Source organism: Tamandua tetradactyla, chromosome 5 (genome assembly GCF_023851605.1).
Source record: "Tamandua tetradactyla isolate mTamTet1 chromosome 5, mTamTet1.pri, whole genome shotgun sequence".
Classification (NCBI taxonomy): Eukaryota; Metazoa; Chordata; class Mammalia; order Pilosa; family Myrmecophagidae; genus Tamandua; species Tamandua tetradactyla.
Window position 1 is genome coordinate 38,187,634 of NC_135331.1, and position 13,689 is coordinate 38,201,322.

Here is a 13,689-nt window from a genome sequence, read left to right on the forward strand (position 1 = left end):
GCCAGTGACCTTTGGAGATGAAGAAGGAAAATTTCTCACAGGGAGCTTCATGAAGCAGGAAGCCAGGAGAAGAAGCCAGCAGATGATGCCATGTTCACCATGTGCCCTTTCAGATGAGGGAGAAACCCTGAACTTCATCAGTCTTCTTGAACCAAGATATCTTTCCCTGGATGCCTTGATTGGACGTTTCTATAGATTTGTTCTAATTGGGACATTTTCTCGGCCTTAGAATTGTAAACTAGCAACTTATTAAATTCCCCTTTTTAAAAGCAATTTTGTTTCTGGTATATTGCATTCTGGCAGCTAGCAAACTAGAACAAAGGGGATACTCACATGGAATAAGAATGAAATGTGACCCTTGCCATACTGCATTAAAGGAAAAACAAAGAAAAAACTAAACCTTCAACTTCCATAAATGATAATCACAAAGCATCTTCTGATATCATACATATTTTAAATATCTTGTTCATGCTCATGATTAACTAATCCAGTTATGAGGCATATCATGGCTTCCTGAATGCCATACTCTCTTGTTTTTTTCTACATCACTCATCACTCCTTCTCAATTTCTTTTGCTTATGGTTTTTCTTCTCTGACCTCTGAATGAAAAAGCATCTCCAGACTCAATCTTGGACTTCTCTTTTCCAATTCTCCTTAGAAGTCCATTGAATATCATAGTATTAAAAATAAATTTGTATCTCCAGCTGAGAACTCTCTCCCAAACTCCAGGCCTATATATTTAACTGACTCTTCAACAATTTACTTGGATTTATTTTAAGTATTTCAAACTCTATGTGTCCAAAACTGAACTCCTAATCTTCTTCCCAATCCAGCTCCAAACACAGTCTCCATTTCAGTTGGTAACAACTCTATCCTCCAGTTGCTAAGACAAAACACCTTGGAATCATCCTTGATCACTCCAAACTGTCAGAAAATATTGTTGAAACAACAAAATATATCCAGAATCTGACTACTTCTCAATTTCTTCACAATGCCATACTCATCTCTCACATGGATTACTGCAATGGCCTCCTACCAGGTCTCTGCACTTTCATCCATTTTGAGTCTAGTCTCAATAAAGGAGGCAGAGTGATTCTTTTTTTTTTGTTTTCCCCATGTGGGCAGGCACTGGGAATCAAACCCAGGTCTCCATCATGGCAGGAGAGTAATCCTTTTAAAAGATAAACAGATCATGTCACTTCTCTGCTCAAAACCACCTAATAGCTCCACATTTCTAAAACAAAAAATGGAGACCTTAAAATGGTTTCCAATGCACATATAATTAGGTTTGCATTACCATTCTAAATCTAAGTCTTATTACTTTCCCCTTTGCTCACTCTGCTCCAGTCATATGAAACTCTTTCTTCATATGCACCAATACTCTCCTGCCCTTTACTTTATCTGTTTTATCTTCATATAAAACATGAAGTGAGCATTAACTTCCTCACATCCCTTAATGCTTTGCTTATATGTTACCTTCTGCATAAAACCTACCCTGACTCCTACCCTCTACCAGCACTAACAAATACCTTTGGGGCGTCCCTCCACCCACAACAGCACTTTTTTTCCCACAGCACATCACTTTCTAATGTACCATATATTTCTTTTGATTGCTTATTTTTGTCTTGTCTCACCAGAAAGCTAGCAACTTTTTCTTCTGGTTCACAAATATATCTCAAGAGTTATAAAACAGTATCCACCAAACAGGAGGCACTCGATTAACTTTTTTTTTTAAAAAATATTTTTATTGTAAAAACTTAAACATACCACTATTCTTGACATATAAACATTCCATACATGTTGTACAATCACTGGCTCACAATATCATCACATAGTTATGTATTCATCACCATGATCATTTTTTTGAACATCTGTATCACTCCAGCAAAAGAAAAAAAAGAAAAACATTCATACATACCATATCCCTTACCCTCCCTCTCATTGACCACGAGAATTTCAATCTACTCAATTTATTTAAACCTTTGTTCTGCCTATTATTTGTTTATTTTTTATCCATATTTTTTACTCATCTGTCCATACCCTAGATAAAAGGAGCATCAAACACAAGGTATTCACAATCACACAGTCACACTGTAAAAACTGTATCATTATACAACATGGCTAATGGAACACAGCTCTACAGTTTCAGGTACTTCCCTCTAGCCACTCCAACACACCATGAACTAAAAAGGGAATATACTGCATAAGAATAACCTCCAGGATAACATCTTGACTCTGTTTGAAATCTCTCAGCCACTGACACTTTATTTTGTCTCATTTCTCTTTTTCCCCTTTTGGTTGAGAAAGTTTTCTCAATTCCTTGATGCCAGGTCCGGACTCATCAGGTCCTGGGAGACATGTCCCATTTGGAGGGGAGGGCAGTGAGTTCACTTGCTGTGTCAGCTTAGAGAAAGAGGCCACACCTCAGAAACAAAATAGGTTCTCTGGAGGGTGACTCTTAGGCCTAATTTTAAGTAGGCTTAGCCTATCCTTTGCAGGGATAAGTTTCATGGGGGCGAACCCCAAGATCGAGGGCTTGGCCTATTGATTTGGTTGTCCCCACTGCTTGCAAGAACATCAGAAATTCTCCAAATGGGGAAGTTGAATATTTTCCCCTTTCTTACCATTCCCCCAAGGGGGCTTTGCAAATACTTCTTTATACACTATCCAAATCACTCTGGGATTTATCAGGGCATCGCACAAACCTGGACAAACCAAAAAAATCTCATACCCTATTCAAGATTCCATATATTTATGGTACAATTAAACTGACCACACAAGTTAAATTAGGAAATGAACTAGCCAAAATCTAAATTTTGCACCAAATAAACATCTCTCCCTTTAGTCTCACATGGAAGTTGAAATTTTAAAATATGGATAATATGATCCTTTACCCAGTCTTCAGATATACCTCAGTCCTATCCAGACCAGCTTTATTCATATCTCTACTCAATGTTTGATCACTTTTTCAACTTTTTAAACAGTTCCTGTATGGGGTACTGCTGGCTTTCATAGCTTCAGAGCTCTAAGTCTGAGTCTCAGATGTTACATAAATACCCAAAGTTTCTGGGAAAGACCATATTATATACAAACAGCTCAGTATCTGAGAATTGAGAATTAACAGTTACACCTCCTGAATATATATGACTGCTGTAAGAGCTAACAATCTAGAACCCTTTACAACATGACTCAAACTGAAATTCCAGGCTCTAAACTTTAGATTACTGAATTTTTATATTATAGTTAGTCCATATGATTGAGGCATGATAATATTTACCTATGTGTTCCTGAGAGATTTGATTCAGCATAAAGCCCTTAAGGTTCATTTACCTAGTTGTATGCCTAACAACTTCATTCCCTCTTGTGGCCTTTCTGTAGTCTATCGGATGTATATACCATAGTTCCCCCTTCCATTCCTCAGTCATTGCATCCTTAAGCCACCTCTGTTAATTGTGGAATGGGAACACTGCTGCCATAAACACCAGTTTGTAAATGTCCATTCCTGTCCCCATACTCAGTTCCTCCGGGTATATACTGGGTAACAGGGTTTCAGGATCATATGGCAAACCAATTCCTAGCTTCCTGTGGAATCATCACACTGCCCTCCATGGGACTGCACCTCTCACTTCCCTTCCAACAGTGAATAGGTACATCTCTTTTCTGCATTTTCTTTAGCACTTGTTTCTTCTGTCTGTTCATTTTTAAATAGTTTTATTCACGTTATATAATCCAGCCTAAGTGTTTAGACATGCCTTCACCACCATACTCTACCTGAAGACATTTCCTTTTCTTCCACAAAGAATCCATACCCCTATCCCAATCCCCCTATCCACTGACATTTAGTTTTGGCATAATGCCTTTATTACATTCAATGGAAGCATATTACAATGTTACTGTTAACTACAGACCCTAGCTTGCACTGATTATATTTTTTCCCATATACCATATATTTTCAACACCTTACAATACTGACATTCCTTTGTTCTTCCTTGTTCTAGTTTGCTAGCTGCTGGAATGCAATATACCAGAAACGGAATGGCTTTTAAAAAGGGGAATTTAATAAGTTGCTAGTTAGCAGTTCTAAGGCCGAGAAAATGTCCCAATTAAAACAAATCTATAGAAACGTCCAATATAAGGCACTCAGGGAAAAATACCTTGGTTCAAGAAGGCCGATGAAGTTCAGGGTTCCTCTCTCATCTGGAAGGGCACATGGTGAACACGGCATCATCTGCTAGCTTCTTCTCCTGGCTTCCTGCTTCATGAAGCTCCCCGGGAGGCATGTTCTTTCTTCATCTCCAAAGGTTGCTGGCTGGTGGACTCTGCTTCTCATGGCTATGTTGTTCTTCTCTGGTCTCTCTGAATCTCCCACTCTCCAAAATGTCTCCTCTCTTATAGAACTCCAGAAACTTATCAAGAAACTTATCAAGACCCACCCAAATGTGTGGAGACATGTCGTCACCTAATCCATCTTAACAACCACTTTTGATTAAATCACACCTCCAGGGAGATGATCTGACTACAGTTTCAAACATACAGTATTGAGTAGGGATTATTCTGCCTTTACAAAATGTGATTTAGATTAAAACATGGCTTTTCTAGGGGACATACATCCTTTCAAACCAGCATATTTCTCATGCAAAAACATTCTTTAATTTGCACATTTAATCACTATCATTTTACATGCTAGGCATTCCTAAATTATATCATATCAGTCTTTATCATCTATCTTCCCTTCTGGTTTCATACATGTCCCCAACCCTTCTCCTTCTATCATATTCACATTCAGCCTCCATCACTGCAACTTATGTTATTGTGCTACAATCAGGTTGTATTGTGCTATTCATTTCTGAATTTTTACAACTAATCCTGGTGCACAATTTGTATTCCTTCTGCACCAATTACCCAATCTCTACCCTATTTCTATCTCCTGATAACCTATGTTCTTAACTGAAATTCTCTAAGTTCATTCATAATGTTAGTTCATATCAGTGAGACAATACATGTCCTTTTGCTTCTGGCTAATTGCACTTAGCATAATTTCTTCAAGATCCAGCCATGTTTTTACATGCTTCATGACTTTATCCTGTCTTACAGCTGCATAACATTCCATCGTATGTATATACCACAGCTTGCAATTAATATTTCTTGAATGAAGAACCAAACTATGTATGCCAGTGGTCTGTAATTGCCAATGCCCCAACACAGCAAAGAGCCATAAGGCCCTATTCTTTTTTCTTCAATCTAACCTAACAAACACATTAGAAAATGTATTACCCTCATAATGGCTTCAGCCCTTATTCATAAGACAATAAAAATATGGATTTAATCTATAAGGGACCATATCCTACTGCAAATTTTCTGTCAACACACAGAATTGAAAATTCATTCATTATTTGCAGATAAAACTAAGTTGATACAATTATCACTTTAGAAAGTAGATCTAAAGATCAAAGATCTTCTTTACCTACTTTTGATCACAGCTTTTGATTTAGCAACTTTGGATCACTGGGCACCCAGCTCTGCAGGCCACTGTTCTAAATGCCTCCCACCCTCACCCCAGACAAAGGTAGTGGTGGAGGAAAGTAAAGATGCTCAGCTTCCTCAGAGCTGTGGAGCACAGTAAGATGAAGGGCTGCAACTGCTGGGCAGGTAAAGAAAACTCAACTTTGGGAAATAATGGAAGAACCTCTGGCACCCTTCCAGATAACCTGCACAGGGTACTTTGGAACTTGTTTTTGCCCCCTTTGTGGGTCCTGGCACTGTTTGGGCTGGGAAAGACTGACTTGGGAAACTCCTCTCCCACATACTCCCCTTCCAGAATTTGCCCTCCAGGTGAAAGCATTAAAACAACAAAAGGAGTATAAGAAACTAAAGAGGTAGACAGTCTGAGGCAAAAGTTTGCCTGATTCAAATAGCTAGGAGAGGGAAGTCTGTCTCCTGGGAAACAGAAGGAGGATTCAAACTCCTGTAAACAGAGGAACTCCTGTGTGCAACAAGAGTATAAGAGAAACAAAGAAACAGGAAATGACGATTCATCCTAAGGAAGAGGATAAAAGTTCCAAAAACAACAACAAAAAAGACCAGAACATGGACATACCAAATAAAGACTTTTGTAAAAATGAATCTTAAAACTTCTCAAGGAGATGAAGAAAAATACAGAGAAAGAAAATAATGAAGGAACAAAGTGCAGATCTTAGTAAAGAGACAGAAATTCTAAGAAAGAACTGAACAAAACTATTGGAGTTGAAGACCACAATAACTGAAGTGAAAAATTCCCAGGAAGGTTTCAAGAGCAGAACAGAGCTGGCAAAAGAAAGAATCAGTGAACTGAAAGACAAGATAACTGAAACAAGTCAGGTTAAGGAGCAGAAAGAAAACAAAAAATGTAACAGTTGAAAAGACCCTAAGACAACTCTGGGAAACCATTTAGTATACTAATATATGCATTATGGGAGTCCCATATGGAGAAGGAAAAAAAGAAATGGGCAAAATGAATAGCCAAAGAAATAATGACAGAAAACTACCCAAACTTAGCAAAAGACATGAACTGTACATCCAAGAAATGCAGAGAACACCAAACAAGATAAACATGAAGAAAATATACCGTCATATATTGATCACACTACTGAACACAAAGAACAAGAAGAGATTTTGAAAGCTACAAGAAAGAGGAAAGCAGTGTGTTATGTAAAAGGAACAGACCCAATTACACTGAGTGATGATTTCTCATCAGAAAGAGCTAGCCAAGAAGGCAGTGAATTGAAATACTTAAAATGCTGAAACAAAACTGCCAACCAAGAATTTTATATCTGGCAAGACTTTCAAAAATGAAGGAGAGATAAGACATTCCCAGATAAACAAAAGCTGAGGGAGTCCATCATCACTAGACCTGCCCTAGAAGCAATACTAAAAAGAATTCTTCAGGATGAAAGAAAAGGACACTAGACAATGGTTCAAAGTGGCATAAAGAAATAAAGACCTCTGGTAAAGGTAACCAATTGGGTAATTATAAATGTCAGCATTACTGTATTGCATTATTTGGTATGTAATTCCACTTCTTACTTCCCACATGTGCTAAAATGCAAATGCAAAAAATGTAATGATAAAGCTATGGTTTGGGACAAACAATGTACAAAGGCTTAAGTTGTAAGAAATATAAAAAAAGGTGTGGGGACAGAGGAGCCTAGGAAAAGTATATGTTTATACTATTGAAGTCAAGTTGGTATCATACCAAATATGACTGATACATATTTGGGATGTTAAACTTTAACCCCATGGTAGACACAAGGAAAAATAGATGAAAAATACATCCAGATTGAAAAGATAAAGGACTCAAGATGGCACAACACTCAAAAAAATCAAATAAACACAAAAGTAGGCAGTTCAATTGTGGAAAAAAATGGTAGAAGACTAACAAAGGCTAAAAAATAGCAAAATGGCAGAAGAAAGTCCTGCATTATCAGTAGTAAATGTAAATGGATTAAACTGTCCACTCAAAAAGCAGAAAATGGAATTTATTTTTAAAAGCATGTCTCAATTATAGGCTGACTGCAAGACTCACTTTAAATTAAAAGATATAAAGAAAACAATGAATGAGCAATGGGGAAGCTTAGCAAAAGAAAAAAATATATTCCATGCAAGAAGTAATCAAAGAAAACTGGGATAGATATACTGATATCAGATAAAATAAACATTAGGCCAAAACAGTCACAAGGGACAAAGGTGGTCATTATATAAAAAGGCCAATTAATAAGAAGATGCAACAATTATAAATATATAGGCACCTAAAAGCAGAGGCCCAAAATAAATGAATCAAATACTGACAGCTCTGAAGGGAGAAATTGATGGTCCCACATTAATAGTATGAAACTTTAATACACCACTCTCAGTAATGCCCAGAACATCTAGTGAAATATCAATAAGGAAGTACAAGACCTAAATGATCTTCTAAACCAACTAGACCTAACAGACATACATAAAGTAGTTCCACCAACAAAAACAGAATACATATTCTTCTCGAATGCATGTGGATCATTTGATAGGTCATATGCTGGGCCACAAAACAAGTCTCAATAAATTAAAAAATATTAAAATCACAGAATGTATATTATCTGGCTACAACATATTGAAGGTATAAAGCAATGACAGAGGGAGAAATGCAAAATTCACAAATACATGGAAATTAAACATACTTTTAAACAACCAATGGGATAAAGATGAAATTACAAGGGAAATTAAGAAATACATCAAGGAAAATTAAAATACAAAATATCAAAATTTATGGGATGCAGCAAAGGCATTCTGAGAGGCAAATTTACACCTCTCAATGATTACATTTAAAAAGAGAAGAAAGACTTCAAATCAGAGGCCTAACTTCACAACTGGAAGAACTAGACAAAGAAGAGCAAACTAAACCCACAGGGAGCAGGAGGAGGGAAATAAAAATTACAGTGGAGATAAAGGAAATAGAGAACAATAAAAACAATAAGGAGAATCAACAAAACAAATGTTGGTCTTTTGAAAAGACCAATAATTGACAAACCTTTAGCTATGGTGAAAAAGAGAAATGAAGAGAGGATACAAATAAAAATCAGAAATGAAAAGGAGGGCATTACTACCAAACTCACTGAAATAAAAAGAACTACAAGTGGATACTATGAACAGTTGTACTCCAACAAATTAGACCAACTAGATGATATGAACAAATTCTTAGAAACACACAAACTACCTACACTGACTCAAGAGAAAATAGAAGATTTCAACAAGCAAATTACTAGTAAAGAGATTGAATCAGTAATCAAAAACTTCCCAGCAAAGAAAAGTCCAAAGGGAGAATTTTACCAAACATTACAAGAAGTCTTAACTCAATTCTGCTCAAACTCTTCCAAAAAATTGGAAGAGGAGTAAACATTGCCTATTCATTCTATGAGGCCAACATCACCCTCAAACCAAAGCTAGATAAACATACTATAAGAAAAGAAAATCACATACCAGTAACTCTTATGAATATAGATGCAAAAAACAACAAAAGACTATCAAACTGAATCCAACAGCATATTAAAAGAATTCTACACCATTTAGCCCTGGTATGCAAGGGTGATTCAATGTTAAGAAAGTCAATTAATGTAATCAACCATTTTAACAGAATGAAGGAACAAAACCACATGATCACCTCATTTGATACAGAAAAGACTTCTGACAAAATCCCACACCTCTTTTTGATAAAAATACTTAGAACACTAGGAATAGATGGAAACTTCCTCAACATGTTAAAGGACTTATATGAAAAACCCTCAGCTACCATCCTACTTAATGGTGAAAGACATGAAGCTTTCTCTCTCTCATGTACAGGTTAATGTGTCAACTTGGTCACGTAGTGGTGTCTGGTCATCTGGTCAGGAAAGCACTGGCCTATCAGTTGCAATGAAGACATTTCATGTACTTAAATCATGATTATGCTGGCTGCATCCACAGCTGTTTTTAATCGGCTAAGGGGAGTGTCTTTGGCAATGAGGGATGCTTAATCTAATCACCAGAAGGCTTTTAAGGAGGATTCAGAAGAGACAGTCACTCTTCCTGCTTCAGCTGGCAAACCTCTCCTGTGGAGTTCGTCCAATCCTTCATTTGAGTCACCAGCTTCTCAGCCTGCCCTATGGATTTTGGACTCTTCCATTCCCATGATTGTCCAGTCAGCCTCTCCTGAGAGTTCACTGAAGAACTTCATCAGAGTTACCAGCTTGCGGCCTGCCCTACAGACCTTGGACCCTTACATTCCCATGGTTGTCCAGCCAGCCTCTCCTGAGAGTTCGCTGAGGACCTTCATTGGAGTCGCCAGCTTGCAGCCTGCCATACAGACCTTGGACTCTACATCCCCACCATTACATGAGACACTTTTATGAATTTTATATCTACAGATATCTCCTGCTGATTCTGTTTCTCTAGAGAACCCTAGCTAATACACCCTCTAAGACCAGAAACAAGATAAGGATGTCCACTGTCAATACTGCTATTCAACATTGTACTGGGAGTTCTTGCCAGAGCAATTAATCAAGAAAAATAAATAAAAGGCATCCAAAGTGGAAGAGAAGTACTAAAATTTTCCCTATTTCTGGATGACATGATTCTATCTACAGAAAATCCTGAAAAACTCCAAGAAGACTCAATCAATAGTGTTCGTAAACTTTACAAACAAATTTGTAAAGACAAAGTAATAGTGTTTCTATATAAGCAATGAACAATCATAGTAAGAATTTTTTTTAATCCATTTACAATGGCAACTAAAAGAATAAATCTAACCAAAGATGTAAAATATTTATACATAGAAAACTACAGAACATTACTAAAATAAATAAGACCTAAATAAAGGAAGGACATTCCATGTTCATGGATTAAAAGATTAAATTTTGTTAAAGATGTCAATCCTACCCAAAGCAATTAACAGATTCAATGCAATCCCAAACAAAATTACAACCACCTTCTTTGTGGTTGTATGGAAAAGTCAATCATCAGATTTACATGGAAGGGTAAAGCCATCTTGAAATAGACAAATGAAGTAATGACTCATACTTCCAATCTTAAAATTTATTACAAAGCCTCAATAATCAAAACAGTAAGGTTTGGGTATAACCGCAGACATACAGACCAACGGAATCAAACTGAAAGCTCAGAAACCAACCCTCACTTTTTTTTTTGACTTTTTACACATTTATTATTACCCTGAGGAGGGTGCACCATTCCTGGAGGTACTGCAATACCAGGTCAATACGTGAAGTGGATGGAGCAAGCTCCTATTCCATTTCTCAATTCCAAAAATCCATTTAATATATTGTCCTCGGATAGAGGACGTATCAGATATTAAACTGATAAGAACAGATACTACACTTGATCTTAGCCAAAAGGCTGAGAAGTGAACAACCCTCACTTTTATGGCCAACTGATTTTTTATAAGAGGCTGTCTCTACTCAATTGGGAAAGCTGGATCTTCATTTGTAAAAGAAGGAGAAGGAACAAAAGTCAACTTAAAGTGGATCAAAGACCTAAATATAAGCGCCAGAACTACCAGACTACTAGAAAAAAATGGAGAGAAGCAGCTTCAGTACCTTGTGTTAGGCAACGGTATTTCAGACTTTACACCCAAAGTTACAAGCAACAAAAGAAAAAAACAGATAAATGGGACCTCATCAAAACAAAAAACTCTTGAGCCTCAAAAGACTTTATCCTGAAAGTAAAACAACAACTTACACAACAGGAGAAAATATTTTGAAATGTGGTGTACACAGTCAAAGTTTCTCTCTCATCTGGAAAAGCACATGCTGAACACGCTCAGCATTCCTCTCTCATCTGGAAGGGCACAGGGCGAACACAGCATCATCTGCTAGCTTCTCCTCCTGGCTTCCTGTTTCATGAAGCTCCCCGGGAGGCATTTTCTTTCTTCGTTTCCAAAGGTCGCTGGCTCCTGGAATATCTGCTTCATGGTGCCACAGCATTCTCTGCTCTCTCCGAATCTCTCATTCTCCAAAATGTTTCCTCTTTTATAGACTCCAGTAAACCAATCAAGACCCACCCAAATGGGTGGAGACACATCTCCCCTTTTCCAGCTTAACAACTACTCTTGATTGGGTGACATTTCAAGGGAGATAATCTAACTACAGATTCAAACATACAGTACTGAATAAGAATTATTCTGCCATTTTTACAAAATGGGATTTTGATTAAAACACGGCTTTTCTAGGGTCCATACATCCTTTCAAACCAGCACACCACATACCAGATAAAGGTTTAATATCCAGAATATATGAAGAAATCTTTCAGCTTAACAAAAAACCCAATCAAAAAATGGACGAAAACTTGAACAGACATCTCTCCAAAGAAGATAAACAAATGGCCAGAACAGCACACAAAATCATGCTCAACATCATTAGCCATTAGGAAAATACAAATCAAAATCACAAAGAGATATCATTTCACATCCACTAGAATGGCTGCTACTAAAGTCAATAGGCCAAGCCCTCGATCTTGAGGCTGACTCTTGTGATGCTTATGTAGGTAGCAGAGAACCTTAGACTACCTATAGGCATGCCTAAGAGTTACGTCTGGAGGACCTCTATTGTTGCTCAGATGTGGCCTCAGTCTCTCTAAGCCCAACTCTGCAAGTGAAATCACTGCCCTCCCTGCTAAGTTCAAATAGAATCAAGAGGCTACTCTGGAGGTTGCTCTTACACAAGCTTCAGTTAGCCCTTGCTACCAATCAAAATCTAACTACCCCCAACCAGGACCATTCTAGTCAATCCTAAAGAACACCTAGGGCAATATATAAGATCCCACGAGGGTTCCATGCACTAGAGTAACTTTCCAGAAACCTACAACCTCCAGATGGGTCCCTGGTCCAGATAAGTCCTGAAACCTAGCCCAGCCTCTCCAGAATATCAGATAGTTCTACGTCTCTACCCCATATGAGTGAAAGACCCTTTCAATATGAAAAATTTAGAATTGCCATAGCCGAACACCCCTAAAGAGAGGATGGAAAGATCAAAGGTGATGGTGGAGTGATACAGAGAAGATAGGATTTCACAAACGAATATGAATGCTGAATCATTAAATTGATACCTCTTTTAGTCTCCGGTATTTTAGAGCAGCTAGAACTAAAAACCTAAAATTGCAGAACTGTAACCCATGCCAACTCTGAAATATGTTCTACAACTAATTGTGGTACTGTGTTTTGAAATTTATAGCTTTTTTGTATATATGTTATTTTTCACAAAAAAAGAAGGGAAAAAAGTCACTTGTGATGATAAAAAAATATTTAAGCTTTCTAGCTTCCTATATTCTGGAGCAGCTAGAAAGAAAAATTTGAGAGGATCACATGATAGATGATGACAAACTCTGGGATCTGTCCTGTAAGTACTTCTTGAAGAGTGCTTTGAAAACTATTGCTATTTATTTCTTTGCTTTGTATATATACTATACTATAAATTAAAAATTTTTTTAAAAATGCACCGGGTTCCTTTTTGGAATAATGAAATGTTTTGGAAATAGAAGGTGGAGATGATGGTAACACAACATTGTGAAGATAATCAACAGCTCTAAAACGTGCTTGCATTTATGTAATTTAAAGGGAAATGTTAGGTTATATATATTTTATTTATTACAGAATAAAATTTTTAAATCCATCGAACTGCAATACACAAAGAGTGAATCCAAAATTAACAAAATTATAAAAGTGTGCTTTCACCAATTGTAATAAATGTTCTACACCAATACAGAGAATAGAGTAGCATATGGGCATCTTGCATTTGATGCATGATTGTTCTGTAAACCCACAACTTCTCTAGTAAAGAAAAAAAATACAATTGAGGTTCCATGAATTCTTAGTCCAGTTTCCTCCAATGTTTACATTGGTACAGTGCAATATCAAAACCAAGAAACTGACATTGGTCCATGTACTTTTTAAGATAATGTCTGGGAATCAACGAATCACAAACAATATGACAGGATTTTTTTAACTCAAGTGGAAATAACTTACACATAAGAACTAAGAAGTATTTTCCAGGTATACACTAAGTTGCTCTGACAATTATGGAATATTATATTCCATTTGGATATTAATATTTTATAAGGTAAACAATGCCACTGAAAGGATTCAAAAATATAATTTAAAGATGGTAAGTAAAGCAAAAGCTGATTTGATAG

The 13,689-nt window shown here is 36.9% G+C and overlaps 1 protein-coding gene and 1 non-coding gene across 3 annotated transcripts in view; both read right to left on the bottom strand.

Moving 5' to 3' along the window:
• TTC28 (tetratricopeptide repeat domain 28) overlaps positions 1–13,689 on the bottom strand; it is an 896,291-nt gene that overhangs the window by 755,253 nt on the left and 127,349 nt on the right. The gene's annotated exons all lie outside the window — the stretch shown is intronic.
• LOC143685453 (U2 spliceosomal RNA) lies at positions 10,721–10,911 on the bottom strand. Its single transcript, XR_013176677.1, has one exon. It is a non-coding gene; the product is annotated as a U2 spliceosomal RNA (small nuclear RNA).